This window comes from Camelina sativa, chromosome 1, assembly GCF_000633955.1.
Source record: "Camelina sativa cultivar DH55 chromosome 1, Cs, whole genome shotgun sequence".
Classification (NCBI taxonomy): Eukaryota; Viridiplantae; Streptophyta; class Magnoliopsida; order Brassicales; family Brassicaceae; genus Camelina; species Camelina sativa.
Window position 1 is genome coordinate 17,119,897 of NC_025685.1, and position 10,934 is coordinate 17,130,830.

Below are 10,934 nucleotides of genomic sequence, written 5' to 3' on the forward strand. Positions count from 1 at the left end.
TAGGCCGATAATGGGCATCCTTATAATACAATATATTCATAACACTCTCCCTTGGATGACCATTATAAAAATATAGTCCCAAATGCGCCTATGAGATACTGCTTCGTTAAAAATCTTAGCAGAAAAACCTAGTGGGAAAAACCATGGATAACGCCAAGCTCCGTCTTACATGGCGGTACTCCGTACGAGCGGTTGTATAATACCAAACCTTCTTATGAACATCTCCGTGTGCTCGGAAGTCTCTGCTACGCTCATGATCAATCTCACAAACACGACAAATTCGCATCTTGGAGTCGTCGATGCGTTTTCATGGGGTACCCTTATGGAAAAAAGGGCTGGCGACTTTATGATTTGGAAAAGGAACAGTTTTTTTTGTCTCTAGAGATGTAGTTTTCTTTGAAGACGAATTTCCATATGCTTCTATAAGTGATGAAGCCACATAAGAGATCATAGACATGACTTTACCCTTGACGACTCTGTTTTACGAAGAAGAAGAAGCGATACCACAAGTGGGCCGACACCAAGCTTCAATCCTTAATGGGCCTCCAAATAGCCCTATTATTCTAAGACCACCACTTGTTGGGCCTCCATCAAGCCCACCTACTGATCCATCTTCTCCTCTTGTCGACACTCGACACACACAGCCTCTGAGAGAACCCAGCGACGGTGAGCGATCTCAACCGGATTCAGTTCCGGAGACGCAACCACGACCTGTACCAGTTGTTCCGACAGTGGTTCAGGCTCCGGCGGCGGAGGAAAGGCTGGGTCGTGGTCAACGCAAGAAAACCCAATCGGTAAAATTAAAAAATTTTGTGGTCAATACCAGTTCGCAAGTGATGACACAAGATGAGCCCTCTACGTCTAACTATCCGGTGGCGAACTATGTTAATTGTGATCAGTTTTCACCCCAACATCAAGCATTCCTAGCTGCAATTACATCGGGTGTGGTGCCTAAGTCCTTTAAACAAGCAATGGAAGATGAAAGATGGATCAATGCCATGACTACTGAAATTGATGGTCATGATCGCAACAAGTCGTTTACGATCGAAGATTTGCCCACAGGCAAAAAGGCAATAGGTTGCAAATGGGTTTACACACTCAAGTATCGGTCCGATGGCACTTTGGAGCGACACAAAGCCAGATTGGTTGCTCTTGGTAATAAACAAATCGAAGGGGTCGATTATGGAGAGACATTCGCCCCAGTTGCAAAAATGGGCACAGTCAAATTGTTTTTGGATACAGCGGTCAAACGGAAATGGGATATTCATCAGATGGATGTGCATCACGCCTTTCTCCACGACGATTTAGAAGAAAAAATATATATGAAACTTCCTCCTGGGTTCAAAGCCTCTAGTCCTAACAAGGTATGTCGTCTACACAAATCTATCTATGGTCTAAAGCAAAGCCCGAGGTGTTGGTTTGCCAAACTGACCACGGCTTTGAAGGAATATGGATTCGAACAGAGTTTGTCTGACTACTCTCTGTTTACCTTGGATAAAAATGGAGTTCAGATTCATGTTCTCATTTACGTTGACGACCTAATCATCACTGGTAGTACTGGGCAAGCAATGGTCGACTTCAAAGCCTATCTTTCTTCTTGTTTTCACATGAAAGATTTAGGTCCCTTGAAGTATTTCCTTGGAATTGAAGTTTCACGGAGCTCCTCCGGTATGTATCTCAGTCAACGAAAGTATGCACTTGATATCATCTCCGATACCGGGTTACTTGGTGCAAAACCATTGGCGTTTCCTCTTGAATCAGCTCATACGTTGGCATTGTCGAAATCACCATTTTTGAAAACCCCAGAACAATACCGACGTCTGATTGGCAGATTGATATATTAAGCTGTAACTCGGCCTGACTTGGCATTTTGTGTTCACTTCCTAGCTCAATTTATGCAAACTCCACGAGAAGATCATTGGGAAGCAGCTCTACGGGTTGTTCGTTACCTGAAAAACAATCCAGGCCAAGGTATTTTCTTACGAACCGATGAACCTTTTCAGTTGTCAGGATGGTGCGACAGTGACTATGCAAGCTGTCCGCTTTCCCGAAGATCAGTCACAGGGTACTTCATACAACTGGGAGGGTCTCCAATCTTGTGGAAAACTAAGAAGCAGAATACTGTTAGTCGATCCTCTGCCAAAGCGGAATATCGTGCCATGGCATTCTTAACTCAAGAACTCATTTGGCTTAAGCGTATACTGTTGTCACTTGGAGTTTCCCACGACATGTCGGTGCTGGTTAATTGTGATAGTCAAGCAGCAATTCACATTGCCACGAACCCGGTCTTCCATGAACGTACTAAACATGTCGAAGTGGATTGTCATTTTGTCTGGAATGAAGTTTTATCGAAGAACATCAGTCTTACTCATGTTGACAGTTCCTCGCAGCTCGCTGACATCTTCACGAAACCGTTGGGGACACAAGACTATAAGCAGTTCTGTTTCAAGTTGGGCATACAAGATATGCATGCTCCAACTTGAGGGAGGGTATTAGTGATTTCAGTTCGGATACTTGCGTATCAAGTTGACAAAGATTACGTGATATGATTGTGATATGATTGGGATTCTGCATTCATTGTAATTAGATATTATTCGATCCTCTTGTAGCCTATTAAAGCCTTGTAAAGCAATATGCAATGCGAGATGAAAACTTTTGGCCCTCATTGTCTACGATTCTTTAATAATGACACATCATGCTCAAACTGACCAAAAACACTTGAAGCTTCAAAACCGAATTCGATCTTAAACTTTTGGAATTCTGAAATCACCTACTTCAACTCGGTATTTCGGAATATGACCTCTCCAAGAATCCAGCAGTAGATGTCATTCTATCCAAAAGATTATCCAATTCACCTTTCTTGTTAGGGAGATAGATATACATTGAAAACTTGCGGTTGGTATCATTACAGCCTTGTAGGTACGGAAGCCTGGGGACCTTGAAATCATCAGAAGCCTCTATGAATTGGTCCCTATGACTTCTCATAAAAGGCAAAGAGACTGTTTTGCCATTGAGAAAGTGCAATGGGTTGTCTCTTGTCATTGACTTATCGAATTCCTTTTCCAAGCCCCCTTTGAAGTACGATGCGTTTCCATAAATCCAATTAGATAGGTTTGTAACGGATCTAGGAGGAAGAAGGTCTTTGATGATATCACTAGTGTGACGTGAAGCCCACGTATGTACCTCCAAACGTACTTCTTCACCCTTCAAAACAACAACAAAAAAAAAACAATAATTAATCATAAAACAACAACCTAAAAGAACCAAAGGTCACATGTTAAAAATTGTAATAGATCACATAACTCTTGACCTAATCTGATCGATCAAATTCGAAACTGAAAAGAGTTAACACAGAAACTAACCTTGTTTCGGAAATCAACTTGAGCAAAACTAGCCTTGAAGAAGTTCTGGAAGAGATCTTCCCAGTCAGGGTTACACGGAAGTGATTGCTCCATCCACACTCCATTAACCGCCGCGATATTATGCCCGCCTCTTTCACTTCCGTCTACGAGGACGACGGATTGAGCTGTTTGATTACATGCATGATTTCTCTAATAAAAGCTCATTCGTATTTACAGAAAATAAATGGTTAAGATATTAAATTATTCTCGTACCGATCAATTGTGTATACCCCATTCCAAGTCAAGTTAGGTGAGTAAGAGTTTATGGTTAGAAAGGCTGTTGGTTGATGGTTGAATGATACTATGGTGAGATATACAACTTATGGGCTTAATTGTTTGAGAACGGGAGTAAGAAATAGAAAAGTAACAGCTCTTTTATCGACGTGAAACCACATGACTAAACTGAGAGAAACTTGACAAAGGTATGAAATTTTGGATTTGTTATTCACAAATCTGTTGGATCATTTCATTTTCCTTATTCACTATACATAGATCACTTTAAATAAATTTTGTTGAGAAACATATTTTACATTTGAAAAAAAAAAATCTATACTAATAAAGAGTAGGAGCTATAAGCTACCTAAGCTTTAAAACTACCAATAAGGATTAGACACCTCACTAATTAACATTTTTAAAAATTTCCAGAATTTTATATATTGAGAGTTATTTTAAACAACCTATTAGGATTTTACATGTCATTCATTAATATTTTTTGAATTTCCAGAATTTTTAGAAAAAGAAATTTTTTTAAATTTATGGAAATAAAAGAACTATGTACAATATTCCACATCGGCTAGAAAATTTTTAGACAATGGTTCAGAACCAGTATAAATAAGATTAATATGCTTCCAACAACGAATGAGCAGGAAAGCGTGATTTATCAAGCGTCCAAGTTTAAAAGTTTTATTCGGTTTGATCCGATCAAATTAAAACTTTAAAAAGTTTCAAAAAAATATATTATAATATTTAAAATTTTTAAAAGTTTAAATATTATAAATATTGAAACTTTTAAAAGTTCTTAGCTTTTTAAAAGTTTTTAAATATTATAATTTTTAAATTTTAAAAGTTTAAAATATTATAAATATTGAAACTTTTTAAAAGGTTCAAATTTTATATTTCGAAACCTTTTAAAAGTTTAAAATATTATAAATATTCATGTAATACATAAATTATCTTATTTATCTACGTTTGTGCTTTTATTTCTTATGAGCTGTAAAATATATTTTTGTGTATGATTTTATAGATGAGTTGATATTCTTTCATTAATTTTTTATTTTTTTATCTTATGAGAAAAGAAATGATTTTGTTATTGGAGTTTGATGGGTTAACAAGTTGTGTGGTAGTATAAAAAAAATGTTTTTCATTGGAAGAATGTGAAGAAGTTGACGAGGAAAAATAAGAAAAAGAGTATAACGAAGAACTAGACGGTAAAAGTAACGATGACAATTACTACAAAATTTGACAATGAAAATGAAAAGAAAGAATATGAAGAATAAGAAAAAATTGAATAAAAAATACAGTAATGAGGATTCGGAATATCACTATCACACATTGATCAAAAATATAGGTGGTAGCGATCAATTAAATATGAAAACGAGTTAAATTCATGATGATAAAATTCTTTCGTTTTTCTGGTGGTCAAAGAAATGGTTTAGAATATGTGAGGTCATCAGTTTGATTCGCCTCGCCTCGACGTCGAGTTAAATTCATGATTTTTTTATCAGATTTGAGTTTATAACACAACTGATTTTTATATTTTAAAAAATTGTGTATCTGAAATTTAATTTTTTTCCTTAATACTAATTTTTTCTTTCTAAGATAATATTTTATTACCGTCATCAATCATATATAATTTTCATCAAAATATATCAAATAAACCTATGCATAGTGTGGGTTCAAAACTAGTATTTTAAATGTTTGGCTGTTTGCCAATAAATAAGTTTAAAAAAAAAAACATTTTTCTAAGGTTTGAAACTTAATTAAAAAAATTAAAAGCTTAGTGGGCCTAAAACGAATCATATCGGCCCATTAGTGGCTGCAATACACTAACCAAACCGTCCTTCTTCTCCGTCCGTTCTAAAAGTATAATCGCCAGACGTGACGGACACGAAATCGAAAACATCAGATTTCTCAATCGGGAGGTTTTTTTTTTTTTTTAAAACCGAAAACAGAGCAAAGAAACAAGAAGAAGAAGATGACGACTAGAATAACCCCTGGTGTAGGAGCTAATCTTCTCGGCCAACACACCGCTGAGAGGAACCAAGACGCCACCGTTTACGTCGGAAACCTAGATACTCAGGTTCTTTAACTTCGTAATAGTTCTTATTTTTAATTTTTTTTTGTTTTTGTTTTTTTTTTTTTTGTGAATTTCCTAAAGGAAAAGTACTTTTAGGGTTTATAGTGATGAAACTGATCAATTCTCTTTTTTGAATTTTAGCGAGTTTCTGAAGAATTGCTTTGGGAATTGTTCGCACAAGCTGGACCAGTTGGTAAGTTAACCATCAATCTGTATCTCGTTTAGTATTCTTATTTGGTAGCGAAATTGATGGTTTAGGGTTTGGTTTGAATAATATTTCTGACATTAGCTCCTCTTTGTATTGTATCAGTTAATGTCTTTATTCCGAAAGATAAGGTGACAAATGTTCAAAGAGAATTTGGTTTCGTTCAATTCCGTAACGAGGAAGATGCTCTGACTATGTAAGTGTTGCTCTTTTAGTTTCTCTTTGTTGCTCGTTCAATTTGGTTATTTTTTAGATTTCTTTGTTAACAAGTTTTCAATTGTTTTTGTTTCAGGCAATTAAGGTTTTTAACATGATTAAGCTCTACGGGGAACATATAAGTGTTAAAAAGGTAACAAATTAGTATCATTTATTAACTTTTGATTATTTTTGTGAGTTTTGTTGATCTTTAACATTTTTTGTTTCCTTGTTTTGTATTAGACATTGCAAGATAAGGAGAGTTTGGATGTTGGTGCTCACCTTTTCATTGGAAACCTTGACCCTGTAAGTATCATATAGTAATAACAAAAACACTCTCAAATTGGTATAACTTCAACACTAGCTAACCAAGGTTTTTGCTTTTTTTTTTTTATGTTTTTCTTTTTTCTTTACAGGATGTGGATGAAAAGCTCTTGTATGATACTTTCAGCGCGTTTGGTTTGGTTGTTGACAGTCCTAAGGTAAAAATCTTTGTTTCTTGAGATATAAGTCCATGATTCTTGATCTGATTTGTAGATAAAATAATATGATTTTCATAACCTTGTTTCAGATAATGCGAGATAAGGATACCGGAAACTTACGAGGTTTCGGTTTCATCAGCTATAACTCCTTTAAGGCATCTGATGCTGCTATTGAGGTATAGTTCTCTGCTTCTTTATTAATGACTTATTATTTTGATGAGTCCAACACCAGCCTGTCCAACACATTCCTCTGATCTATGTATGACTTGTTGCAGGCAATGAATGGACAATACCTGAGTAATCGTCAAATAACAGTCTCTTACGCATACAAGAAAGACACCAAAGGAGAGCGCCACGGTACTCAAGCAGGTTAGTAGGCTCGTCTTTATATACCCTTTAATTGTTTTAAGCTTTAACTTATGGATTCGGTTTCTCTAACAACACACATTACTTTTGTGAATTGTAGAGAGGCTTTTGGCTGCTACAAATCCTATACGCTATTCGCAAGGATCCCTCCAACGCATCTTAATGCTCCTAAAGCTAACGGACAGCCACGTCCGTTCGCTAATGGTGGTATGCAACCTGTCCCGATCCCGGCCCACGGTCCACCACCACCTCCACAAGCGTATCATACTCAGCCACCATTTTGGCCTTCTCAGCAACAACAACAACAACAACACGGCTTAGTGGTCCCACCGCCCATGCAATTCCGTCCGCCTCAAGGTATGCCACCACCTTCTCAGTTTCATCATCACCAACAAGGTTTCAATGGTCCGAGGCCGCCTCCACCACCTCAAATCATGGGAATGCACCAGCATGGGTGGCCACAGCAACACATGCATCAAGGCGGACCACCACCAGAACAACTACCTATGAACCACCATCATCACATTTCTATTCCTCCACCACCACCACACCAAGGTTGATGATCAATCATCATTTGAGAGTATTGGACCAAATCAACAATTTGTAAATTAATCAATCTGCAATGCTTTTAACTGAATCTGCAGATCAAAATTTAGGATAGTGATTAACAAAATCAATAACTGCAATATGAAAGATAATCAGTCATTAGTAAGTGTTTCATCGTCTAAGATAGCGCTTAATTTATCCTATAGTATCATCAAATATTATATATGCATCATCAGATCACTATCTGAGTTGGAATTAAAAAAAAAGTTCAAAAATTAACAAAAAGTAATTAGTAAAAAATGAAAAATCACAAAATAATTTGGAAAACTAACATTCTTAAATATACGTTTTTCTATATCTTGTAATCTCATAATTAATTTAACTTATGCCAAACTAATTTAAAATGATAAAATAACACATTCAAAATTCTCATCAAATAATCCAAGATTCATCCATATTAACTCATTATTATTTTCTTAAATTCTCATGTATGCATTACAAATACGACGTGAGTTAAAATTTATAAAATAAAACATTAATAATTCTGTTTTATTTTATTAATGGTTTATTTGAAAACGAAGTGACGAAAATTCATCTATGAATTCATTACTTTTCAAAACAATTTCAGTTATCAATGTAATTCACTACATTACAATGATAAATATAACTTTTATGTAGCTATATTAACTAATATTACTATGAAAATATCTTATATTTTTATTTTGAACTTCGACATTCATTATAATTGTTAAAAATTTATACTCCATGACTTTAAAAAAGAAAATCGATACATATCGAAATCTAGTAATCTTTAATTTAAACAGGATTGAAACCTTTAATTTTGCTACACAATTTAACCATCTATTCACAATAAAAATCAGGAAAAATTGAACTAGAGTTAAAAAAAATATATATATATATATATATATATATATATATAAACCCAATAATATGTACATCATGTCACAACTATATTTTATTTACTTTTTAAAATAATGAAAATGAAACAAAACATTAGTAATAGAAAAATGCCAAATTTTTATTTTAACCTTTTAATATTAACTTATTTACTATTAAAATAGGAAAATTGACCGTATAATATATGACATATGTATAGGCTGTAGCATTGCTTTCGTAGTTTGAAAGAATTCTTAAAAGAAAAAGAAAAAAAAACGTACATGATAAATTTCAATTTCTTGTTAGATTTAATATAGAATAACACCATTCATCTTATTTGATACGTCAACACCGATAACTGTTAACCACTACATATATAATCAACAAGGACCAAATGATACGGCACAGCAGAACGTCATCCATCAGGGAAAAAAACCAAAGCCATCTTGACTTGTTCACTAAAAACGGCCTTGTGACCGGACCGGTAATGTGATGGTAATTTGGTTTCTTGCAGCGACTTTGGAATAATCAAAGTCTAACGTCTATAATAAGGTTGATTTAGCAAAATATAGCATTTCATTAAAATTAATCCAATGGTGACATTTCACTGAAAGCTCAAGACCAAAGTGAGGTTCAACTATTTTTGTAAACATAAAAAAACACGCCGACAACTAAGTGATGCAGCGAAATATACATATATACAGTATATATATATATTATAAATATATATATATATATATATATATATATATATATATATATTCTCGCATAACCTACATTGATTTTTGTAATACAAAGAAAACAAAACAAAAAAACATCTATTGATTTAGGTATATTGATTATAGGCAGCAAGCCAGCAACCAAAGGATTCGTCACTAAGTCATACGTAATATGTACTAATTAGGTATTGACTTGGAAAAGGTTCTCCTTTCGCTCAGAAGGACCATTGCCTATGAAATATGTAGATACAAGAAAATTCAATAAGAGGTATCATGGATAGAGTTACCATTATACATGTTAGTTCTACTCTTTTTTTTTTGATTGGATTAAAAAATTTCTTACCTATCGGAAAAATGGATTAGAAGATAAATATATATATATATATATATATATATAGACATTAATAAAATAAAAATATCCTAAAATAGTACTAAAATATGTTTTATAGACAAAAATAGCACATAGTTAACAAATTTCCAAAAATAGCAATATTTAATACAATTAAACAATTTTAAATTAGTTTTTAGAATTTTTTTAGGTTTGAATTTTTGATTTTATACTTAGGATATAGTTTTGAGGGGATAAATTTTAATATTTTGAATTTAGGGTTTAATTTTAAAAGATTAATTTTGAAATCTAATGTTATTTTTGAAATTTTACAGATGTTGCTAGATTTGGAATCAAAACATTAATTCTTATATATCCATCGTAATAATATTCAAATATTCATTTTCTTCTCTTAATTAGTGGGGTTATTGGTTTGTGATTTGAATAGAGTTTTAAAGAATTTAAATGTTAGGTAGAATTTGTTATTAGATCAAGATTTTGGTAAACTCTGTTAAAGTTTAGTGTTATTAGTTTGTGATTTGTAAAATGTCATTTAAAATCTTAACTAATTTGGGTTATTGGGTTCAGACTTTTATAAAATCATTAAAAGTTTTGTGTTATTAGATTAAAACAAAAGAATCTAGGATTATTAACATGTTATTAATTCATGATTTTAGATACTTTCTTTACAAATACATGGATTATTTGGAATAGTTTACATGATTTTAGAAAACTAATCAACAAAACTCTCTAATAATCTTTAACAATCTTTCACTTATTCACTTTTAATGATTTTGTTGAACTTTTCAAAAATCTTCTAAAATTAAATCCAATACCACCTATCTCTAAATTTTTTATTTAAGTTGTATTCATTATTTTAAAATAATATTTTATTCTATAAATCACATGTCACATAGCCACTAAAATTAAGCCATTTTGGAATTATCAAAGTCTACGTCTATAATAAGGTTGATTTAGCAAAATATGGCATTTCCTTAAAATTAATCCAATAGTGACATTTCACTGAAAGCTCAAGACCAAATTGAGGTTCAACGATTTTTGTGATCATAAAAAAACACACCGACAACATATCAGTGTCTTCGCATGGAATCAAATTGCGTACGGTACCTAAGTGATGCAGCGATATATATATATATATATATATATATATATATATATTCTTCACGCATAACCTATATTGATTATAGGCAGCAAGCCAGCAACCAAACAATTCGTCACTAATTTATACGTAATATGTACTAATTAGGTATTGACTTGGAAAAGGTTCTCCTTTCGCTGAGAAGGACCATTGCCTATGAAATAGGTATATACAAGGAAATATAATACGAGGTATAATGGATAGAGTTACCATTATATGTATATGTTCTACTTATTTTTTTTGATTGGATTAAAAAAATTTTCATCTATCTAAAAAATGGATTGGAGGAGAAATATATATATATATATATATATATATATATATATATATATATATATAT

At 33.1% G+C, this 10,934-nt stretch overlaps 2 pseudogenes; one reads left to right on the forward strand and one right to left on the reverse strand.

The window, feature by feature from the left end:
* Positions 1–3,636, reverse strand: part of LOC104709040 — a 9,555-nt pseudogene extending 5,919 nt beyond the window's left edge.
* Positions 5,596–7,537, forward strand: LOC104792996 (annotated as a pseudogene).